Source organism: Sminthopsis crassicaudata, chromosome 6, assembly GCF_048593235.1.
Source record: "Sminthopsis crassicaudata isolate SCR6 chromosome 6, ASM4859323v1, whole genome shotgun sequence".
Taxonomy (NCBI): Eukaryota; Metazoa; Chordata; class Mammalia; order Dasyuromorphia; family Dasyuridae; genus Sminthopsis; species Sminthopsis crassicaudata.
The window spans coordinates 61980997-62007377 of record NC_133622.1 but is presented as its reverse complement, the minus strand read 5'-3'; positions in this window follow the sequence as shown (position 1 = coordinate 62007377).

Genomic DNA, 26381 nt, shown 5'->3' with positions numbered 1-26381 from the left:
TATATCACATCATAATATTCTCACTCTTTTTGTTGTTATTCGTTTGCATTTTGTTTTCTTACTCATTTACTTTCTTTCTCTTTTTTTTTTGATCTGATTTCTCTTGTGTAGCAAGAGAATTACACACATATTTTTGTATATATTAGATTTAACATATATTTTAATATGTTTAACATATATTGTATTGCTTGCTTTTAAGAGAGGGGATGGAGGGAAGGAGGAAGAATCTGAAACACAAGGCTATGTAAGGGTCAGTGTTGTCAAACTGTGCATATGTTTTGAAAATAAAAAGCTTTATTTAAAAAAAACACCCTTTTATTTATAAGATCATTTTTTAAAAATTATTCACAGTTACATGTTTAACAATATTTTACATTTATTTTTAAAACTTACTTCCATATTCTCAACCTTCCTCCCCAATCTCTTCCCATTGTGAAGATACATGTGAAATCATAGAAAACATTTACATAGAAGTTAGGCTGTATAAGAAAGCATAAATTCCTCTCCCCCCAAAAAAACCCTCAAGAATACACTAAACAAAAAATCCTCTTCAATCTGCATTAAGACATAATCAGTTCTTTCTCTGGGTATAGATACCATTTTCATTATAAGTCTTTCAGAGTAGTTGTGGACCATTATATGGTAAAGTCACTCACAAATGTTCATCCCACAACATTACTCTTACTTTGTAAACAACACATTTCATTTTGCTTGAGTTCGTGGAGGACTTTGCACATTTTTTTTGAAGGCATTCTGCTCATCATTTCTTATAGAACAATTATATGCCATCATAATTACATATCAAAATTTATTGCGCCATTCCTCATTTTCTGGACATTCTCTCAATTTTCAATTCTTTGCCTTGAGAAAAAAGCTACTATTAATATTTTTACACAACTAGATCCTTTACCTTTTATACAAAAAAAATCTCTTTTGGGATTCTTGTGTAATAGTTGTACGTTAGGTCAAAAGATATGCATGATTTAATAGCTCTTTCAGTTAAGTTTATATCTTTTGGATATTTTATCCATCAAGAAATTATATATATATATATGTATATATGTATATTTATACATTTGACTCAGTTTCCTATATATTTGTGAAATGAGGCCTTCATCAGATAATTTTACTTAAAATACTTTTACAATTACTATCATTAACTGAATTTCCTCCATTTATTCTATACTCTCTGACCCTTTCTCTCCTGAAAAGTGTTTTGCTTCTGAACACTCTCTTCCCCAATAAACTCTCCCTTATATCACCTTTCCCCTTCTCATATCCCTTTCCCCTCCTACTTTCCTGCAGTGTAAGATAGAGATCTACACTATCATTGAGTATATATGTTATTTTTTTCTTCCAGTCAATTATGTTGAGAGAAGTGTTTATTTCCCTTATACTTCCCCTCTTCTTCTCCACTGTAAAAGCTTTTTCCTTGCCTCTTTTATTCAGATAATATACACTATACCACATCTTCCTTTTCTTCTCTCCCAGTACTTTCATCTCCCACTCCTTAATTTTGTTTTTAGATGTTATCCTTCATATTCATTACATATATATTTTTCTAAATTCCATAATAATGAGAAAATTCTTATGAGTTACAAATATCATCTTCCCTTATAGGAGTATAATAGATAAATCTTATTAAGTATTTTATGGATTCCCTTTTCTGATTATCTCTTTATGCTTCTTCTGAGTCCTATATTTGAAAATAAATTTTTGATTCAGCTCTAGTCAATTCATCATTAATACTTGAAAATCCTCTTTTTCATTAAATTTCCATCTTCTATTCTGAAAGAGTACACTCAATTTTGCTAGGCATGTGATTCTTAGTTGTAATCCCTGTTCCATTGCTCTCAAAGATATCATATTCCAAATCCTCAAATTCTTTAATGGAACACCTGATAATTTTCTGTGATTCTGACTGTGATTCCACTATATTTGAATTGTTTCTTTCTGGTTCCTTGCAATATTTTCTCCTTGATGTGGGAGTTCCTATATTTGTCTATAATATTCCTTGGGGTTTTCATTTTGGCAATTCTTCTCAAAAATGATTGGTAGATTTTTTTCTATTTCTATTTTACCTTCTGGTTCTAGAAGATCAGGACAGTTGTCCTAAATAAGTTCTTGAAAAAGGCTGCTTAGGCTCTTTTTAATTTTTATTTATTTTTATTTTTTTTTATTTTTTATAATGACTTTCAGGTAGATCAATAATTTTCAAATTGTTTTCCCTGGATATATTTTCCAGATCAATTGTTTTTCCAATGAGATATTCTACTTTTTAATTTTCTCATTCTTTTGATTTTGTTTTTATTGTGCTCAATTCTAATTTTTAAGGAATTATTTTCCTAAGTTAGCGTCTGAAATTTTTTTTTTCTTTTCTATTTGACCAATTTTGCTTTTTGAGGCACTCTCCTCATTAGCTTTTTATATTCCCTTTTGCATCACTCTCTTTTCTCTCCCCAGTTTTTCCTCTATCTCTCTTACTTGATTTCCAAAATCCATTCTAAGCTTTTCCATAGCCTTAGAGTCACTCGTTTTTCTTGAAGGCTTTGGGTATAGGAACTTTGACTTTGTTGTCTGTTAAAGTGGGGTTCTGTTTCCAGAGTGAAGGGTGCTTAAAGAGTTTTGTGCAAATCTTTTTTTTTTATATGTAATTATAACTTTTTATTGACAGTACATGTGCATGGGTAATTTTTTTTACAACATTATCCCTTGCACTCACTTCTGTTCTGATTTTTTCCCTTTCCTCCATCCACCTCCTCCCCTAGATGGCAGGCAGTCTTATACATGTTAAATATGTTATAGTATATCCTAGCTATAATATAAATGTGCAGAACTGAATTTCTTGTTGCACAGGAAGAATTGGATTCATAAGGTAAAAATAACCTGGGAAGAAAAACAAAAATGCAAACAGTTTATACTCATTTCCCAGGGTTCTTTCTCTGGGTGTAGCTGATTTTGTCCATCATTGGTCAATTGGAACTTAATTAGATCTTCTCTTTGTTGAAGATATCCACTTCAATTAGACTACATCCTCATACAGTATTGCTATAGTTATTATTTTGTCTTATGAACCTAACCTATTCCACTGATCAACTAATTTATTTCTTAGGCAATACCACATGGTTTTGGTGATTGCTACTTTATAATATAGTTTTAAATCAGGTATAGTTAGGCCTCCTTCATTTGATTTTTATTTCATTGATTTCCTTGAAATTCTCAACCTTTTGTTCTTCCATATGAATGTTGTTGTTATTTTTTCTAGGTCATTAAAATAGTTTCTTGGGAGTCTGATTGGTATAGCACTAAATAAATAGATTAGTATTGTTATCTTTATTAAATTCATTTGTCCTACCCAGGAGCACTTAATATTTTTCCAATTATTTAAATCTGACTTTATTTATGTGGAAAGTGTTTTGTAATTTTGCTCATATAATTCCTGGCTTTCCTTTGATAGATATATTCCCAAATATTTTATGCTATCAACTGTTATTTTGAAGGGAACTTCTCTTTATATCTCTTGCTGTTGGATTTTGTTGGTGATGTATAAAAATGCTGAATATTTATGTGGATTTATTTTGTATCCTACAACTTTGCTAAAGTTGTGAATTATTTCTAATTGCTTTTAATAGAATCTCTGGAATTCTATAAGTATTCCATCATATCATCTACAAAGAATAATAGTTTGATTTCCTCATTAGCTACTCTAATTTCCTTAATCTCTTTCTTGACTCATTGCTAAGGTTAGCATTTGTAATATAATATTGAATAATAATGCTGATAGTGGGCAACTTTGTTTCACTCCTGATCTTACTGGAAAATGTTCCAGTTTATCCCCATTACATATGATGCTTACTGATGGTTTTAAATATATGCTCCTGACTATTTTAAGGAAAAGTCTATTTATTCCTATCCTCTCAAGTGTTTTTATTAGGAATGGATGTTGGATTTTATTAAATGCTTTTTCTGCATGTATTGAGATGATCTTATATTTTTTGTTAATTTGGTTATTGATATAGTCAATTATGCTAATAGTTTTCCTAATATTGAACCAGCCCTGTATTCCTAATATTACTCCTACTTGGTCATAGTGTATTATCTGGGGCCTGATTTTCTGTAATCTTTTTGCTAATATTTTATTTAAGATTTTTGCATCAATATTCATTAGGGAGTTTGGTCTATAATTGTCTTTCTCTGTTTTCAACCTACCTGTTTCAGGTATCGGTACCATGTCTGTATCATAAAATGAATTTGGTAGGACTCCTTCAATTCCTATTTTTTCAAATAGTTTATATAGCATTAGATTGTTTTTTAAATGTTTGGTAGAATTCACATGTATATCCATATGGTCCTTGGGATTTTTTCTTAGGGAGTTGGTTAATACCTTGTTCTATTTCTTTTTCTAAGATGGGACTGTTTAACCAATTTACTTCTTCCTCTGTTTATCTGGGCAAGGTATATATTTTTGAAGATATTCTTCCATTTCATTTAAGTTTTCAAATTTATTGGCATTAAGTTGGGCAAAGTAACTCCTAATTTTTGCCCTAATTTTCTCTTCATTAGTGGCAAGTTTTCTTTTTTCATTTTCAAGACTAATAATTTGATTTTCCTCTTTCCTTTTTTAATCAAATTTACTGAGTTTATCTATTTTGTTGTTTTTTTTTTTCAAATCTTAGTTTTATTAATTAATTCAATATTTTTTTTAACTTTCCAATATATTATTCTCTCCTTTTATTTTTAGAATTTCAAATTTAGTGTTTGACTGGAGGTTTTTAATTTGTTCTTTTTCTAGCTTTTTTAGTTGCAAGCCCAATTCATTGACCTTCTCTTTCTCTAATTTATGCAAATAGGTCTCTAGAAAGTAAAAAAAAAAAAAAAATTACCCTTAGTTACCATTTATGATGCATCCCACACATTTTGTTATGACATCTCATTATTGTTATTTTCTTGGTGAAGTTATTAATTATGTCTATGATTTGTGGTTTCACCCTATCATTCTTTAGTATGGGATTATTTAGTTTCCAATTATTTTTTGGTCTATTTTCCCCTGATGTTTTATTAAATGTAATTTCCATTGCATCATGGTCTGACAAGGATGCATTTAGTATTTCTGCCTTACTGTATTTGAGTTTGAGATATTTATGTCTTAATATATGGTCAATTTTTGCATAGTTTCCATGATCTTGTGCAGCTCTTTTCAAATACCCTTCTGGAGATGTGTGGTATGGCTATCCAGATATGAGTATGGACAATTGTAGTTGTGGCTTTTATCTGTTTGAATTCAAACTTAAAATCTTTAGTCTCTTTTTAGATTTTTGAAATCCACATGCAGTTTGATAAAGGCTATTTCAACAGATAGAGGTGTACAGGGATGTTTGTTAATTTGTTTTTAACAGAGACATGGATCTATTGATATTGTCACTATTCAAATGATTAATAAAATGTTTTGGTCTAACTATCACTTTAATTTTGAATTGAAAAAAAGGTTTGGAGAAAGGTGATTACTGATTTGACAGTGCAGAATCAAAAGGGGCTTATGCTGTTTCAGTGAAAAATGTCATATTTTTATCAATTGTTTTTTTTTTATATGACTTGTTTTATAGAGTTATATAACTGCTAAGATCTTTACCATAAAGTAAGATTTAAAAAAAAAAAAAAAGTAGAGAAGTCTTTCCCAAGACTTGATTGGCCCAATATCTTAGGTCTTAAACTTTTGGTATAGTTCACAAATTCCCGGTTGTGTAAGACATTAAACAAACAAACAAACAAACAAATAAATAAATAAATAAATAAACCCTAAACCCAGTAGGACTTAACCTCTCAGATTTGAGAGATGCTCACTTGCCATGCCTAATCAATATGTCATTCTGATCAGAATGCTTCTTGGCTGAGATGAAGCAATAAAGGTCTTCAATAGTTCTTCACACACTATTGAGAAGCATTTGGATCCATAATTATGTTTCCTGGTTCTGCTGCTTTTGAATTTTGCGGAAAATATATTATTTCAATTGTTTCCATTAACATAACTGTCCTATTGTCCATCTTATTAAGTTTGTATAAATTTCACATTTCTCATTTGATTCTACCTGAATTTTTACCTTTTTGAATTTTTTGTGACAATAAAATAGTCAAAAAAATTTCTCATCTTTCTCTCTTGCCTATAATTTCTTTCATAAGTTTCTGGAGTAAAGTTTTTGTTTGACATTAAATTGGGGATTCTGTTCTCTGTACTATGTGGTTTCCTTGCCTGACTTTGATCTTTTTACTTTTAGATACTAATGAAGGGAATGTGGAATTTTTAATTTAATTTTTAATAGTATTCAAATTATCTACTCCATGTGCCATCTAGATATTGATAAATTCTCCTAATGTCTTAATATCTTTCCATTAAAACTTTAGTAGCTTTCTAAAGTCAGATGAAAGAAAGTCATGATTTGCTAACTAAAGAACTTGACAAAGAGGAAGATCTATAATAGGCAAAATAGGAAACTAAATTAAATTTTTGTAGACTTTAGGTAACTTTGTGTTGTTCTTATCTTTAAAAAAAAAAGTTAGTAGGAAGATGTTGGAGTAAATCAGAAAGTCCCAAAGTTCCAGATTTTCCCACAAACAAACAAACAAAAGAATGTGACTCAGGGTGAATTCATCTCAGAATAAAGCTTTTAAACACATAAAGCAAATATATAAAATTTAAAAGAACAAAACAATCATATTTATAATTTTAATATAAAAATGCAGGTTAAGAACCTCTGATCAAAGACCTTTCCAAAATTATTCAGCAGTTTTTTCAAATAATTTTTGCCATGATGATCTTCTTTTTTCTCTTTCCTTTTTTTAATCAGGTTTACTAAGGGTTTGTCTATTTTGTTGGTTTTTTCATAAAACCAACTCTTAGTTTTATTAATTAATTCAATAGTTTTTTTACTTTCAATTTTATTAATCTCACCTTTTATTTTTTGAATTTCAAGTTTTGTGTTTGTCTGGGGGTTTTTAATTTGTTCCTTTTCTAGCAATTTTAGTTGTAAACCCAATTCGTTGGCCCTCTCTTTCTCTATTTTATGCAGGTAGGCCTGTAGAGATATAAAACTTCCCCTAATTACTGCTTTGGCTGTATCCCACACATTTTGGTATGATGTCTCATTATTGTCATTTTCTTGGGTGAAGTTATTAATTATGTCTATGATTTGCTGTTTTACCCAATCATTCTTTAGTATAAGATTATTTAGTTTCCAATTATTTTTTGGTCTATTTTCCCCTGGCTTTTTATTAAATGTTATTTTGATTGCATTATGGTCTGAAAAGGATGCATTTACTATTTCTGCCTTACTGCATTTGATTTTGAGGTTTTTATGCCCTAGTATATGATCAATTTTTGTATAGGTTCCATGAACTGCTGAGAAGAAAGTATATTCCTTTCTGTCTCCATTTAGCTTTCGCCAAAGATCTATCATATCAAACTTTTCTAGTATTCTATTTACCTCTTTGACTTCTTTCTTATTTATTTTGTGGTTTGATTTATCTAATTCTGAGAGTGCAAGGTTGAGATCTCCCGCTATTATAGTTTTGCTATCTATTTCCTCTTGCAGCTCTCTTAATTTCTCTTTTAAGAATTTAGATGCTGCACCACTTGGTGCATACATGTTTAATATTGATACTGCTTCACTATTGATGCTTCCCTTTAGCAGGATATAATGCCCTTCCTTATCTCTTTTAATTAGATCAATTTTTGTTTTTGCTTGATCTGAGATGAGGATGGCTACTCCTGCTTTTTTGGTTTTGCCTGAAGCATAATAGATTCTGCTCCACCCTTTTACTTTTAGTTTGAATGTCTCATCCTGTTTCAGGTGTGTTTCCTGTAAACAACATATAGTAGGATTCTGACTTTTAATCCAGTCTGCTAACTGCTTCCTCTTTATGAGGCAGTTTGCCCCATTCACATTTATGGTTAGAAGGACTAATTCTATATTGCTTGCCATCCTATTAACCCCTGCTTATGCTTTTCCCCTTTCCTTCCCTTTTACCCTCCTATCCAGTATTAAACTGGTAAACACCACTTGCTTTTTACAGCCCTCCCTTTTTAGGATCCCTCCCCCACCTTAAAGATCCTCCCCTTATTTTACCCCTTTTCCTCGAAATTACTGTATTCCCTTCCCCTTAGCTTACTCCTTCCCTTTCACTTTTCAATGAAGTGGAAGAAGTTTCACCATAAATCGAATATGTCTATTGATACACGCTATGTTCATCTCCCTCCTTTCTTTCTCTCAGATATAATAGGTTACCTTTGCCTCTTCATGAGATGTAGTACCACCACTTTGTACTTTTTTATGATATAATCTCCTTTCCACCTCTATTTTCTAAGACAAATTGTACATATGTTCTTTACATATTTTTTTGACAGAAGTATAGTTCTCAAGATTTCTTTTTACCTTTTTTAGAAGTCTCTTGAGTTCTGTATTTGAAGATCAAACCTCTTATGTAGGTCTGGTTTTTTCATCAAAAATAGATGGAATTCATTTATTTCATTAAATGTCCATCTTCTTCCCTGGAAAACGATGCTCATTCTTGCTGGGTAAGTTATTCTTGGCTGCATACCAAGTTCCTTAGCCTTTCGGAATATCATGTTCCAGGCCCTGCGTTCTTTTAATGTGGACGCTGCTAGATCCTGGGTTATCCTTATTGTGGATCCTCCATATCTGAATTGTTTTTTTCTAGCAGCTTCCAATATCTTTTCCTTTGTCTGATGGTTCTTGAACTTGGCCACTATATTTCTTGGCGTTTTGATTTTAGGGTCCCTTTCAGTAGGTGATCGATGAATTTTCTCAATGTCTATTTTACCCTCTGTTTCCAAAACGTCTGGGCAGTTCTCTTTGATAATTTCCTCGAAAATGGTGTCCAAGCTCTTTTTTTCCTCCCATTTTTCAGGGAGTCCGATTATTCTCAAATTGTCTCTCCTGGATCTGTTTTCCAGGTCTGTTGTCTTTCTGGTAAGGTACTTGACAGTCTTTTCAATTGTTTCATTTCTCTGGTTTTGCTTGACTCCCTCTTGGTTTCTCCTTGAGTCATTCATTTCTACTTGTTCCAGTCTAATTTTCAATGATGTATTTTCTTCACTCACTTTTTTTATATCTCTTTGTAATTGTCCAATTGAGTTTTTATCTTCTATGGAATTTTTTTCCATTTTATCCATTTTATTTTTTAGAGAGCTGATTTCTTTTTCCAGCTCACTAATCCTGTTTTCCTTGGAGTTGTTTACCTTTTCCAGCTCACTAATCTTGTTTCTCAATGATTTGATTTCTTTATCCATTCTGTCTTTGAATGCATGGGATGACTTCTCCAGGCTCTCTTGCAAAGCTTCCCTTTCCTTTTCCCATTTCTCTTCCAGCTCTCTTGTGAGAGCCTTTTTGATTTCCTCTATGAGGTTCTTTTGTATTGAGGAGCAGCTTATATCCCTCCCAGGGGATACATCTGGGGACAGTCTGTTCCTAGTCTCCTCAGCATTTGAAGTCTGCTCCCTCTCCACACAAAAGCTGTCAATGGTTAGAGCCCTTTTGAATTTTTTATTCATTTTGTCAGAATCAAAGAAAACAAACTGACAAGAGAAGCAATTGGTCTGTTTTGCGGGGGATAGGGCTGGATGTTATTAATGGGCTTCCTCTACAGACTGGGGATAGGGCAGCAGAGAGCCACTAACAGAACAGCAATGACTGTACTGAGTCTGCACTCTGAGGCTCCGAGAACGCACCGAGAACGCACCGAGTCAGTCCAGGTGGGGGTTGGGGATGGCCGGGCTCTGAGAGACACTGGCTTTCTGGGGTTTTAATCTTCACCTCCGGTGTTTACACCCTCTCCGTGGCTCCTGGCTTGCTGCCAAGACGGAGCATCCACACTGGGGCAAAAGCCCTTTCGCAGAAACTGCAGAGATCACACCCCTCCCCCTCTGGTCTGAGCTGTGTGAGCTGCCTGTCTTGCTCTGGCTGTCTGCCCTCAGTCTGCGCCCAGTCTGATTGACCCTCCCCCGAACAAACACAGACCTTTTCTGGCGACTTTCAAGGATGTCTTCTCTTGGTGATAATTTGTGGATTTCTTTCTGGGTCAAGCATTAAGTCTGAGGCTTGTCATGAAGTAAGTTCTGAGAGAAAGCGAGGAGCTCAAGCAGCTGTCTGCCTCCACGCCGCCATCTTAGCCGGAAGTCTTGCCATGATGATATTCTTGCTATCATCCATGTCAAACTGATTATAACATTCAATTTTGAATTGTGTTAACATGAAATACCCATGTTACTTCAATTATTTAATTACCATCAGTAGTAGTGACATATTGATGAAATGCTCATCAATAAGTCATATCCCCAAAGTCCATTTGGTAGAGTATCAGGATTTTAACTAATATTATAACCTTAGGCACACTAAGTTCCTACTGTATTTCACTCTAGATTTCTCTAATTTTTTTCATGACCTCCCTGTCTACCCACATAAAATATTAATAGTGGGTTAGGTTTTAATGTTGATAATAATAATGAAGATAATACTATCATTAGATTAGGCAAGTTTATTGTCAGTTAAAAAACTCAATATAAAGATGTTATTTTAAATATAAAACAAGATTCCTTTCTCCTAAAGCTTACATTCTTTTTATTTTCAGGGGACCTGATCATGTCCCCTCTTTCATTTAAACTTTCACATGGCTTTCTATCCCCATTCATTTCTTTTTTTTTTTAATATTTCAAGTTTTATCACATTTTTGTTATTATATATATCAAGTGGATTACATTTTAATTTGACATATCCAAATTTTCCATAGCTTACTTTGTTCCTGAAAGTCTGTCTTTATCTTCTCAAGCTCTTTCCTCCTCTCTAAGAATACTTTCCTCCTTGTTTTGCCCATTGCATTTTATCTTAGTATTGACTTTTCTTTCCCTTACACAAGTCTTCCTATAGGATCTCAGTTACTAAAAACATCTTTCCAATTCAATGTCTTATTCCATTAATCTCCCCTTTTTCCCCCTTTGCACTTAACTTCCACAATGTCAATTATGATTCCCTCTCCCTCTTTGAAAGCCTATATTCCCTGGGAGTTAGTTTCATTCCTACCTCTAGATTGGTTATTTCCTGATTTTTCTATGTATTGGTGTACTTTTTAACACAAAGAATTGTGCAACTATTACATATAATATTTATTTATTTATCTATGTACATTATTTCTCCCAAGAAAATGTGAGATCTTTAAAAGCAGAGGCTCTTTTGCTTTTGTCTATCTTTCCATTTCCTATCACTCTATCTAAAACAGGAGGCAATTGATAAATAAATGCTTATTGAATGAATTCATACTCAAACATAAACTTGGGGAGGGAAAGTGAATGGAAGAAGATGAAGAAAAAAAAAAGAGCAACATCTATGTACTCTGAATTTTAGCCAAAATCTGTCAGAAACAATTTATTAATACACTAGCTTTTCTGCTTGGAGACAGATTGAAAGGGGCTAAGTTCTGCTAGCTAATTGAAATTCCCTCTGCCCCAAGCAATTTCTATTCACATTTTATAGTAATCCTAACACAAAATACACACTTTAATAGGTAATGAAACAAAGTTTGATTTCGGGTATTTTGAGTTTACCAAACAGAACAATAGTCATGTTAGAATTTATTCCTTAGCAATTATTATACTTTTTCCTTTCTTTATAAGAATTTTCCTCTTTCAATTTGATTCAAAGCTAACAGAGTGGACTTCTCTTAATTAGATTAAACAAGAAGACATTTTCATTCTTCCTTTGGTCATCATAAAGAATACTAAATGTATTATCCTTAAGAAATCTAAATGCCTTTCTCAAATTGATGGTCCATTTCAGGAATACTGATAAGGTCTTACATTCAAATAAGACTAAATACTTCAAGTTAGGACATAAGTATAATAGTATTTCTAATTACTCTAGGATACAACTGAGACCTTAATACTATATGCTTACCCAAGAAGATCAAATTGGCTCACAATTGGCAAACTGCACAATTTAATATGCTATTTCTTTGTTTTAAAAGATTTTTCCAATTTGATGTCAACTCTTTCATTCTGATTAGTAAATGCCATGAATATTTCTGAATCAAGGAACAGTATGATCTCAGTAGAATAAAAAATTCACATTATCTAAGGAGAATGTGAAGATCAATATTGGCTATTGATACACTGTATTGGTTTATTCAAAAAGTATCTCTCAAAAACTTGCATTATCACTAAGTCTCTGTAGTTTTGTGTCACTCCAGTTCTACTCTATTTTTTATATTGATCATGGATCAATAAATCTTTACTGGTTATTTCCTTTAGAGAAGAAGTGAGTCTCTCAGGAAACCTCACATTCCCTTATATTCTAAACCATATCATGAAGATAATCATCATATCTTAAAATTAGATACAAATAGCAATTCTATTTCATCCTTATCAAAAGAAATTTTCCTTAGATAATAGAGTTACATCTCTTCATAGCTGCAAAAGATCATTCTGATTAGCCAGTCTACTCTTCCTATGATAACCTCTATTTGGCATCTTGAGAAACTAAGGTAGAGTTAACAGTGTTAATCAGGAGACCTATATCTGATAGCTTATTAGGTGTGTGGAAATAGAAATGTACTTAATTAACCCAAGCCTCAATTTCCTCATGTATAATTTGGAACAATAAGGTAAATCTATACAACTATTATACTATTAACTTCACAGGGTTGTTAGATTTTTGCAAACCTTAAAGGTTTTTTTTAAAAAAATATGTATATATATGTGTGTGTGTGTGTGTATATGCATGGTTTAGGTCTCCTTTAGCATTTTATTCATATACTTACCAAGTAGTCAGATGCTAGCAGTGACATATTAGTATTTTATTATGCCTACTTCCTCTCCTTGAAAAGATTAGGTGTTTGTCTATTTCTTATTCTGACAATATAAGAGTTGACCTAAACTTTAATAAACAGCTCTTGATGTTTGCAAACTCATTGCCTTAGACCTATGTTTGCCATTACATTGGTAGAAATTGCATATGGTAGCTTATGGTGGAATCTGTCTTAAGAATTTTTAGTAATAATGTTTTTTGGAAAATAGCAAACAATTGATATGATCACTATATGATACTTTACAAGATCCACCATAATTTCAGCTCTCCCATATCTCATGAAAGCTCTGGAGCATTGGGAGAAGGTTGATAAAAAGGGAGAAAAAAAAGTCCACATGTTTTTGTTGTTTCGTTTTTCTTTAGTTCTACAAAAGAAGTAAAGGGAATTACAATGAAGGATTAAATAGTTTAACATTGTTTGGTATGCAGGTAGTCATCTACTAAACATATGCTAGAATGATTCTAGAAGTTTAATTAAAGATAATTATCACAGGTATAAAAGCTATCATTTTTTCTTAAAAAAAATCTTCAAGTCTTCATGGAGCTTCTATTGTTAACAGAGTTCTGTTTAATTCCACCCTTTTAAAAGGTGAGTGCTGGAGGGTGCAAATCTCATTTACATCAAAATTCAAGATCATCTTATATTACCATAGTTGCCAGTTTTAAGTGTCAAATGTACATCATATTGATTGGTTAGAAAAAAATTAAAATTAAAAGAATGATTTTTTTTGGTCTTAATAATATTCTTGAAGTCTTCTGCACATGCCTAATTTCATGGTAAGACTTTATTATTTTTGATACTTAATTAAGCAGCTTGACAAAGATGATATTAAAGTACCAAAATTCATTTTCAACTGTTGGAAAACTTTACCTAAAAAAGTTAGGATTCAACCAAATTGAAAAACAAAAGTAACTAAACATAAATCAGACCACTTGCAGAGAAAGAGTTTCAAGTATCATAGAAGTGGGTGCTCAATGTTTTCAAATTTATTATCAATTTATTGATTTAATTATCAAACTTAACTGAAACCTAATGATAAGGCAACATTATAGCCAAGCAAGTTTGATTTTAAGTTACAATGTAAGAAATCAAGAATCTTGGCTAATATAGTGTTTAGTAATTGGGTGCAATGTACATATAATACATCACTTCCAGCTAGATAATAACTAAACACAATTCTTTTCAAGACACTTATATTATAGATACATTAAAAAATAGTCAAGGATAGGGAAAGGCTATAAAGAACTCATAACTTTGGGCAAAAAATAGACCTCAGGAGGTGAACAAAGATTTATGTAGAGTGGGAGTTATTTTGGCTAAATATCTAAAAAGAACAACATTGTTCAGTAGATGACCTTATAAACTTTGAAGGATTGGAAAATTTGACTTTTCAACCTAGTACTAGAAAAACCTGATGACAACAGTGGACAGAGTACAGAACTTGAAACTTGAACTGAGTTCAACTTTCATCTCAGATACTTGTCTCTGTGACTTTGAGCAAGTCACCCATATTCTCAGAGCCTCTTTTCTAACCTGTGAAATAGGGAAAAAAATATATTTGATAGGATTTTGTAAGGATCAAATTAAATAATATTTATAAAGTTCTTAGCATAGTTTCTAGTACATATTAAGTACTATATAAATGGTAGATATTATTATTATTATCACTATTGATATTTTTCATTATTTATTAATTTATTGGATTTCCTATGATTGCTACTAAAATTTTGCTGTTGGTTCAAGCTAGAAAGTATACAACTGCAAGTCCAGTGATAAATTTGTTATCTGTCACATAAGAACCAGATTATCTAAGGCTGAAAAGAAAAGGCTCATTGCCAAAATGATAGTCTTCAAAAAAAATTTTTTTTTGGTATCAACAATAAATTCACTCATTTATGGAGGTGTAGCAATAATCTTCATATTGTTGGTCCAATGGAAAAAACACCCTGTCACCTAGGAGATAGAAATTTGAATTTAAAAGTCCCTGTTAAATGGCATATTAAGTAGGCTAGTCACTTGTGGTGATTTGTCCTTCATTCTTGAAGATGACCATGATGTTAGTGACATAATGGTATGACATGCAAGTTAACTAAGTGAGGGTGGGCTGTACAAAGTCAGCAGCTTCACTTTCTCCTCCAAAGCCATCTGAGTCAAAGTGGCAAAGGATAGATCAGGATGATTGAAAATGGCCCACGATGTAGCAATAAACTTTGTTCTCTTAAAGACCTCAGTTTACTAAAGTTAGGTAGGAAACATGGTAGAGACTAGCCTCTTTTACCTACTCAAAAAAAATATCAATGTGGGAGAAGGCCTGTAGGATTTATGATAAAAACAGAAACAGTTATTATTTATGTTCACTCCAAGCCAATAAGGGTCCAAATAAAGTAGGACTTAATATGGGACCTATTCTTGGTCAATTACCATCTTACTTCCTCCTTTAAAGCCATCTGAGACCAGTGGCAAAGATACAAATCTGGATGATCAGCCATGATTGTGAATACAGAGCAAGTCACTAATGATTAGTGATAATTATCAGTAAAATTTCTTTAAAATGATATAAGTAGAGATCTGCTACCTTGGGATTTATATTTAGATTCTAATACTCCAACAAGTCTATTGTACTTTATCAGTTTTCTACTAAGGATTCATGAACATAACCATCATTTTTAATTCCTTTTATTTGTTTTTAACATTCATCTTAAATTTTTTGAGTTGCAATTTTCTTCCTTCCCCCTACTCTTTTCTCACTTATGGGAGAAAATAAGAAATATTACATCACTTATACATATGAAACCATGCAAAACATATTTCCATATTAGTTACAATGCAAAAATATATGTAATAAAATGATAAAAACCAAGAAACTTTAAGAATTATTACATTTGTATACAAGTTCATCAGATCTCTTTCATGAAGGACATAACATTTTTCATCATAGGTCCCTTGGTCTTGGGTCATTGTCTTGCTCAGAGTAGCTAAGTCATTCACTTAGTCATTCACAGAGATGCTAAGATCATCTTTTTGACATTATCAATTATCAATGTGCACAATGTAATCAGTTCATATATGTCTTCCCTATTATGGTAATAGTTTTCCTGATATTTAACTAGGCCTGCATTCCTGGTATAAATCTCACTTTATCATAGTGTATTATCCTGCTGATAAGTTGCTGTAATATATTTGTTAACATTTTATTTGATCTTTTGCATCAATATTCATTGGGGAGATTTTTCGGTAATTTTCTTTCTTTGTTTCAGCTCTTCCTGGTTTTGCATATTTGTGTCATAGAAGAATGTTGGCAGAAATCTTTCTTTATTTCTTTTTCCAAATAGTCTACTTAGTATTGAAGTTTATTGTTCTTTTTTATTTACTATATATATATATGCATGGGTAATTTTTTAGCATTGATCTTTGTACAAACTTCTGTTCCAACTATTCCCCTCTTTCTCCTCACCCCCTTCTCTAGATGGCAGGTAGATCAATACATGTTAACTATGTTAAAGTATATATGTATACATGTCCATACAGTTATTTTGCTGCACAAGAAAAATCAAACTTAGAAATAAGGTAAAAATAACCAAAGAAGAAAATCAAAAATGCAAGCAGACAAAAACAGATGAAGTGGAAATGCTATGCTGTGGTTCATGCTCATTTCCATAGTTCTTTTGCTTGGTGTAGCTGGTTTTCTTCATTATTGAAGAAATGGAACTGATTTGGTTCATCTCATTGTTGAAGAGAGCCACGTCCATCAGAATTGATCATCATATAGCATTGTTGTTGAAATATATAATGTTCTCCTGGTCCTTCTCATTTCACTCAGCATTAGTTCATGGAAGTCTCTCTAGGCCTTTCTGAAATCATCCTGCTGGTCATTTCTTACAGAACAATAATATTCCATAGCATTCATATACCACAATTTATTCAGCCATTCTCCAAATGATGGGCATCCGTTCAATTTCCAGCTTTTAGCCACTACAAAAAGGGTTGCCGCAAATATTCTTGCACATACAGATCCCCTTCCCTTCTTTAAAATCTCTTTGGGATATAAGATCAGTAGTAACATTGCTGGATCAAAGGATATGCACAGTTTGATAACCCTTTGGCAAATTGCTTTTCACAATGGTTGAATCAGTTCACAACTCCATCAACAACAGATTAGTGTCCCAGTTTTTCCTGTCATCTCAGCCAATCTGAACAGTGTATACATCAGTGTATACATCAGAATTGTGTTAATTTGTATTTCTCTAATCAATAATGATTTGGAGCACATTTTCATATGACTAGAAATCGTTACAATTTCTTCATCTGAAAATTGTCTGTTCATATCCTATGACCATTTTTCAATTGGGGAATGGCTTCAATTCTTTTAAATTTGAGTCAATTCACTATATAATTTAGAAATGAGGCCTTTATCAGAACCTTTGCATGCAGAATTTTTCCCAAGTTTATTGCTTCCCTTCTAATTTTGTCTGCATTTTTTGTACAAAACCTTTTTAATTTAATATAATCAAGATTATCCAACTTTTGTTCAATAATATACTCAAGTTCTTCTTTGGCCACAAATTCCTTCCTTTTCCACAGATCTGAGAATTAAACTCTCCTTTATTTTTCTAACTTGCTTGTAATATCACTATTCTATCTAAATCATGAAACTGTTTTTATCTTACTTTGGTATGGGGTTTTAGGTGTGGATCTATGCCTAGTTTCTGCCATGCTAATTTCCAATTTTTCTAGCAGTTTTTGTCAAATAGTGAGTTCTTATTCCGAAAACTTTTGGCTTTGCATTTGTCAAACACTAGATTAATATATTCATTGAGTATTTGGTTCTGTGACCCTAACCTGTTCCACTGATTGTCTACTCTGTTTCTTAGCTAGTATCCTATGTTTTGATTACCACTTCTTTGTAATCTAGTTTTAGGTCTGGAACAGCTAGGGCACCTTCATTTGAATTTTAATTCATTAATTCCCTTGAAATTCTTGATGTTTTGTTTTCCAGATGAATTTTGTTATTATATTTTTTCTAGCTCTGTGAAGTAATTTTTTAGGAGTTTGTTTGGTATGGCACTGAATAAGTAGATTAATTTAGATAACATTGTGATTTTTATTATATTCTCTCAGTCTACCCAGGAGCACTTGATATTTTTCCAATAGATTAGATTTTACTTTCTTTGTTTGGAAAGTGTTTTGTAATCATGTTCATATAGTTCTTTGCCATCTGTGGCCTGAGAAATATGCAAACCATCTATGCTGCCCCTGATTCATTGCCCCAAAGGCTGCTCCTGGTTTTCTGGGGTACAGTCTCCACTGGCATGGCCTGTGCTGGACTGCACTCCACTGTCACTTCATTGCAATAGACCTTTCCTGCCAATATAAAATGTTGTCTTGGGCTAAAAATATTTCACTCTGTCTTTTGTTTCTCTAGGATGTGTTTAAATTTGTTATTTAAAAGTACTTCCAGGGGTTTGGGGGAGATATTAGGTATGTCTCTTCCTTTACTTGGCTCTTGGTTCTGAAGCTTTAATTTTAATTTTGTTTGGAGGGTATTGTTGGCAGAGCTTGGGTGCTTTCTATAACTTTACTTCTTGGCTTTGTCCTTTAGGAAAAAACATTTATGGAGTGACTTGTTATATCTTCTACTGCATGATGCTAAGCACTTTGAGAAAGTCATCTGTATCTAAAGCAATCCCAATAGACTTTGAATAGAAAATGGTATCTGCAACCACAAAAGGAACTTTAGAGGTTGAATGTAAATCAACAAGTGCTATGTGCATAAAACAAATAGTTTTTTTTAATTAAAAAAAGAAAATAGTTTATAATAAGTGCCTCTACTTCCTCTCTTTCTTACTTTCTTAATGCTTTACAATTTGGCTTTTTACCTCATCATTTAATTAGAACAATTCTGTCTAAAGTTGATAATTATCTCTTAATTTTCAAATCAAAGGACCTTTTTAATTTTTCATCTTCTTGGACCTTTTTGTAGTCTTTGACATTATTTATCACTTTCTTCAAATTGATACTTGTTTCTCCCTCAATTTTGATGACACCACTCTTTCCTGGCTCTCCCACTAAATTGATCATCTCAATTTATTTTTCTTTTTGCTATATCTTTATTTCAAACATACTCACTAATAACTCACTTCTCATAAGATTCTATCCTGATCTCTCTTCTTTTTTCCTTTCATAACACTTCAGTCATTGATTATGCTGATGTTTCTCAAATCTCTCTATTCAGTCCTAACCTTTCTATTAACCTTTAATTTTGCATCTCTAATTATCTGTAAGACATTTCAAAGCAAATGTTCTATTTGCCATTTTATGAGGAGATTCTTTCCTCAATTGCTATCTAGCCTTAATGACTGAATGGGTCTAGCTTCAATCAAACTGAAGCCTATTGAAGCCCTTAGCTTAAAAATTCATTGAATCCTCGATCATTTCCAGTTGTTATGACCTATATCTGGTCACAGAACCCAGATGATTCTACAAGGGAAAGTGAGGCAAATGACTTTGCCCAGCTTTCCCTCACTGAAATCCAGTTGACTTGCATTTCATGTCATCTCCTCCCGGACATTAGGATCTTTTTCTTTTCTTTTTTTCTTTTTTTTTTTTTTTTTTAATCTGTAAAACTTGGAACTGGCTTTTTAAAAAAAATTATTAATTTTTATAATTATAACATTTTCTTTAACAGTACATATTCGTAGGTAATTATTTTTTTTTTTTTACAACATTATCCGTTGTACTCCCTTCTGTTCCAAATTTTTCCCCTCCTTCCCTCCACTCCCTCCCCTAGATGCAGGCATTCCCATACATATTAAATATTTTGTAGTATAACCTAGGTACAATATATATGGGCAGAACCGAATTTTGTTGTTGTTGTTGCAAAGGAAGAATTGTATTCGGAAGCTAAAAAGAATCTGGGCATTAGGATCTTTTTCAAGAACAAAGGACAAACAACAACAGCAAGCTGAACATGTCTAAAATTGAATTCATTATATTTTCCCCAAACAACTTCTTCCTACCTCCAAACTCCCTTATTACTACTGAAGCCCCCAAGTAACATCCTTAACTCCTTGGTATCTCTCTTTCTCCATATTCAATATATTGCCAAAGCCTGTCAATTCCACCTTTTTGACATCTGTCAAATGTTACCTTTTCTCTCTGACATAGCTGCTATTCTGGTGCAAAGATTTATTTTCTGATACCTAGGTGATTTCAATAGCCCTGGCAAGGAAACCCCAAAACTCTGAAAAATCCTTAAAGGAGAAAACCTCCTTGGACTGTCTCAGGGAGGGGACTCCACCCTAAACACACACAGTTTCATCTCTGTTCTCTAGCTCAGACAGGAAACCCATTGAATTCAATTCAAATTCGAACCCTGGCTGAAACCCAGCCAGGAGCCAACCTGGGATTCCACCCACAAGCCCCCTTCAGCTTGTAGCCAAAGCCCCCTATTATAAAACAGTCAAGCTGGAGTCTTGTCTTTGCAGAAGTCCCAAACATGGCAGCCTTATGCCTGGCATCCCAAGGACTTTCTGCCCACTGGAACTACTGGTTCTGGTGTCCTCCTCTCTTTACCTAACAACTTTTAACCTTACTTCCAAACCCCATAATAAGCCTCTTTAATCAATCTAGGTTTTAAGGTCTGTAAATTCCTTTACAAGGGACTCTTGCACCAGTATTACATCTCATTTAACTCTGTATGCTTTCATGGAATCCAAAGGGGTTGCAGGGGAGCTCTATTTGACTCCCTGTACCCCGAACCTGCCACTAGACCTCAATTAAACCTAATTTCATTTAGGTACCCCCAATTACAAACCTTATCATGCCACTGGTTGGTCTTCCTGCCACAAGTCTATCTCCATTCCATTCAATCACCAAATTGATTTCTGAAGACACAAATCCTATCATGGTACTTCTTCAATCAATATACTCCAGTATCTCCCTATTACCTCCTCAATCAAATAAAAATGTCTAGCATTGAAAGTCTTTCAAAAATGTGCCTCCCTCCTGGGCTTTTCCATTCTTACACTTTACCCCCAGCTTATCTACTGTGCTGCATAATACTAGATTTCTTATTTTTCTATATACTAGATATTTTATCTCCCAATTTCTGGCATTTTAATTTACTTTTCTCCAGGTATTCCCCAGAATTCTCTTTGTCCTCATCTCTGACCTCCTGAATTCCTTCAATATTCTGATAAAATCTTATCTTCTTGCCCAATAAGTATTATATCTAGGGTCCTCTTTTTGCTGATTATTTTCAATGTATCCTGTATATATTTAATTGTATATATTGGTTCACATGTTATCTCCATTATTTTTGAGTTCTTCAAGGGCAGCAACTGTCTTTTGAATTTCTTTGTATCCCCAGTGCTTGTCACATAATATATGCTTAATAAAAATAGATTGACTGACTAATTAATATGTGCAAGATTCAGTGAGGAATACAAAAATGAATAAAATATGATAATTACACTTTTGCAACTTCAGTTCTAGTATTTTAACATGTTATTCTATTGTTTCCATTAATCCTGAAGCTGAGAAACTTTTTTTTTTAAAGATTTTGTGCATACACATACATCTTAACTCATTCATTGACAGGTATTCAGAGATCAGGCCTTTCAATCCAAAACAGTAGGAATTTTCTACCCCAATCAGAGATAAATGGTTAATCTGTAAAACTGACAGCATTGCCAAGCATATCTTCACACATTTGCTCAATTGCTTAGTTTAGAAATTAAAATCTTAAAACTTTAACAAAAAGTTAGGTAGATTTCCCTCTGAAAAAAAACTGGGATAGTCTTGAAGTAGAAATTAATGTGCTTTAGGGCATGGGCTTTTGTATTCACTTCAACTAGCATGGTAATTGGGCCAAATTGATTGGCTAATGAAAACTAATTTGAATTGAAAGTGAAAGGGAGACAGGGATGATATGATTGTACCCCTGGTATTCTTTATCTATCAAAACCTGGTTCTCCAGTAGAAGTTAAGTAAAGTTAGCTCCATTGTTAGGGGATGCCCATCAATTGTTCCACCATTTGTTCCACCAAATTTACATCAGAAGTTCACATTTCATTAGCATGTATGCAAATGGTATTTGGAACACTACTGATGATCCATTTATAAAACCCAGTCAGGAATTCTGGATCATTAAAATGAGCTCTGGAGATCTTAAATTCACAAGGTCTGCTTTTCTCTTTCTTTCTATAAAGTAAAAGAGTCAAAAGAAAATCCTAAATCTGTTTCACATGGGGCTACTTGATTTCAGAGAGGTATGAAGAATAAGGCTTCTTCCTTTCCCATGATTTCTTGCTCTATTCCGTGAAAAAAAGAGTCACTGATATACCCTTGGAGTGCCTGAGACAAAAGAGGTAGCTAATACTAATAAAATCTTTTGAGGCTCAAAAGCCTCAGAATGTGTCATTAGTGAACCAGGAACCACTATGTATTCATGTGCTGCAATTTCAACCTCCCAGAAGCAAACTTACTAATTTCCTCAAGTGTGGAGGAGATAAAGTAGCTGAGTAAGCTGATGGGATATACCCACATGGCACCTTTCCTTCCCCTCTTTTTCCATTATGTTAGAAAGAATTGGAAAGAGACAAGATTTGTGATGTGTGTGTGCGTGTGCGCGCGCTTGCTTAGCTGGGAACAGAAAACCAGTTACTTATTCTGAACAGAGGGATAACATGGACATATTTGTTTACAATTTCCTCCTCCTCTCCCTTCAATAGTATTTTGTTTTGTTTTGTTTTTCAATTATATGTAGAGATATATTTTTTTTAACAATCACTATTATAAGATTTTGAAATTCAGGGTTTTTTTCTCCCCCTTTTCCTCTCCTGTTCCCACACTAAGATAGCGAGAAAACTGATAAAGCTTATACATGTGCATTCATATTAGATATTCATATCTTCATATTAGTAATATTGTAAAAAATAAATCAGAATAAAAGGGAAAAACATGAAAAAGAAAAAAAAAAGTAGGGGAAAATATGCTTTAATCCGACCACATTTGGAAAACATTTTCCTTCATGTATCCCTTGGAAATATCTTGGTTAATGTTATTATTGAGAAAAGCTAAATACATCATATTTGAACATCACAAAATGGTGTTGCTGTTACTATATATAATGTACTAGTTCTGCTCACTGTACTCAGCACCAGTTTATGTAGGTCTTCCTACATTTTTCTGAAATCTGCCTTTCATCATTTCTTATTGAAAAATAGCAGTCCATTATATTAAAATACTAATAGTTGTTCAACTATTCTTCAATTAATGGGCATCCCCTAACTTTCCATTTCTTTACAACTACCAAAAGAGCTGCTATAAATATTTTTATCCAAGTAGATACTTTTCTCCTATTTATGATCTCTTGGGTATATAGACATAGTAGTTGTATTGATGGATCAATCACATTGGTATGGCCCTAGAAATTTTTTTTCTTAGAGAGTTCATTGATGCTTATTTGATTTCTTTTTTTCCCCTTAAAATAAGGAATTGTAAATGTTTTATTTCTTCTTCTGTTAGTCCAGGCAATTTATATTTTTATTACTATTAATCCATTTCAATTAGATTCTCAGACTTATTGGTACTGAGTTGAATGAAATAGCTCCTAGTTAATGCTTTAATTTTCTCTTCAATCGTGATAATTTCATTTTTAAAAAAATTGACTCTAATAACTTGTTTTTCTTTTTTCTTTTTAAAATCAAATTAACCAAAGTTTATTACTTTACAGCTTTTAAAAAAAAATGGTATTAGTTTTATTTATCAATTCCATAGGTTTTTAGTTTTGCTTCTAATCAATTTTTAGTCTTTCTTTTTGTGATCCTTTATTATTCATAATTTTTATTGCATAATAATTTGGATAGGACAAATTAAATATTTCTTTCTACATTTGATTGTATTTATACCTTATATAATATGTGTGTTCTTTTTTTTTTTTTTTTTTTTTTTTTTTTTGGTGTCAGATGCTCTTGGGGGGAGGTAGGGAAATAATATATACCTATATATCACCATTCAATTTTTTCCAGAGGTATTTCATATCTAACTTTTCTTAAATTCTACTTACTTTCTTAACTTCTTTATTTATTATTATTTATTATTAGTTTTAAGAGAGAAATTTTGAGGTCTCCCACTAGTATATTTTTGCTATTTTCTTCCTGTAATTGACTTACCTTCTCCTCTAAAATTTTGGATTGTATAACACCTAATGTATAAATGTTTGGTAATGATATTACTTCATTATCTATGGTACCTTTTAATAAGAGGGAAGTTTCCTTATTAATTTCTCTTAATTAGATACACCTTTGATTTTGATTTTTCTGAGATCAAATTCTCTACCTTCTCTTCCTCCTCCTCCTCCTCCTTTTCCTCTCCTCCTTCTACTTCTTCTCATTCTTCTTTTTTTTTTAATTCATTGAAGCATAATGTGTTCTGCCACAATATTTTACCTTTATTGTATGTATGTGTTTTTCTGCTTTAAATGTCTCTTTTAAACATAGAATCAGGTTGTAGTTTTAACTTCTGCTACCTACTAGCATTTTATGTTTGAGTTTATCCCATTCACTTTCATGATCACTAACTGTATTTACTTCTGTTCAGTTTCCCTCCACTTATACATTTTTCTCTCATTTCATCCTGTTCCTCCTCATCAGTGCCTGACATCTGACCACTGACTCTCAAACTTCATTCTTTTCTATAAGCCTTTTCCTGTTTCTCTCCCCTTTCCTATACTAGTCCAGCTCTCCCTTCTGCCCACCCTTTTGCCACCCCTCCTTTTTTCCCTCTTTACCCTCCTACTTCCCTATAGGGTAAGATACATTTCTATACTCAACTTAGTAGCTAAGAAAATAAAGGAATGTAATTTGGTACAGAATTAGAAAAAATTTCCCATTAAGTTTCTCTTTAAACAGTATTAGATAATTGACATTACTTTGCTTGGAAATTTTCAATAAATTAAGATACACATATATTGATCTATATTATATAATTTTAAAATTATATATTTATATAAACACTATTAAGAATGTTTTATAAAGTGACCTTTTGCTTCAGAGTTTTATTTTTTATAATATTGTTAATGTTAACAAGTGAAGAATTATTTTGGAATAATATAAGAGAGAAGATAGCACTCATTGTTATATTTTATTGAATTGTATTATTTAGACTACTGTCATTGTTTCTGATGTCTAAATTGAACCAAATGTTAATGGGTACAGAAAAGTCTATTAGACTTTTACTGTGACATCTGTGCAAGTTCATGAAATTTTGTTATTTTACCATTTAAAAATGAGTTAAATCTTATTATTAAAATAATAAAATTAAGCTTTGCTTCTAAGGCATAAGAGGCCTTGTGCAAAGCTTCTTGTCTCAGAGCTAGGGATCTGATTACTTACTTTGCATTCAGGAACCTCAGGTTTTGGTGGCTTTTTCAATGTGCTAGGAGCAGTGGTTCTTAAACCTTTTAAATAGGGGCCGGTTTACTGTCCCTTAGAAGGTTGGAACTCTTCACACTCTGTCTCTGCAGCCTCAGCCCAGTGCTGAAAGTGAGTTTAGGTCTAACATCACTTCGGTTCTGATTTTGCCATAGGTTGGCAGCATAAATGTTCTCAGCTTGCTGCATCTGGCCCACGGACAGTAGTTTGAAGACCCCTATTAGGGTGTCCTGACGTGCTGTTGTCTGTACTCTGGAACTGCCGATTTGTGTTCTGTGTTGAGGTTGAAGGCTTCACAGCTTGCTTGCAGTGCCACTATTCTGATGAGCCAGGAATGAGGTACCCAGGTTGCTGATCTGTGCTGTGTCTCGGAGCCTTCTGCTTCCTGAACTGCATATATTGCTCTGCTGGTTGGGCTATGCTCCCCTTTATTTGATATAGATTTTCCCTGAAGTTTTTCTAAGTTCTCTTAAACCAACAATTTTTGTCACTCCATATAATTGTGGGTTCTGTCATTCCAGAATTCATTTAAAAGTTTGATTTAAAGTTGTTTTTGAGGGAAAGTAGGAAGAGTTCAGGCAAGTTCCTATCTTTTCTTTACCATCTTGTCTCCACCCACTGAAAGAGAGAAAAAATTAAGTGGAGGTAGAGACGAAACTAAAAACTGAGTATCAATAGGTGAGGAAAATATTTATCTGAGGCCTCCATTTCTTTGGTCTATTTATTTACAACACTAGGCAGTTTCATTATATTATTGCTACTGGTATATTCTTGTCTTCTTAGGAATGTGTGAGAGTAAAAGAGATTCATTTCTGATACCAGATAAAAGATTGCCTAGAAAATTTAACTCACTTCACAGAATCATTCTATTTCAGTTTAGGAAATTGAAAATCATTATTTACTATTCCAGCCATGATTTAATATCTCTTGGAAGAACCATTGTAATGAGGCTATCTCACAGAGAGGCCTGTGACCATGATTCTCATTTCTCTCCAACCTCTTTTCCATCTTTCCTCTCAACTACTTCCTTCTTGCTTTCTGTGTTAAGCCCTTAAGTCCAGATATGAAAAAAAGCAA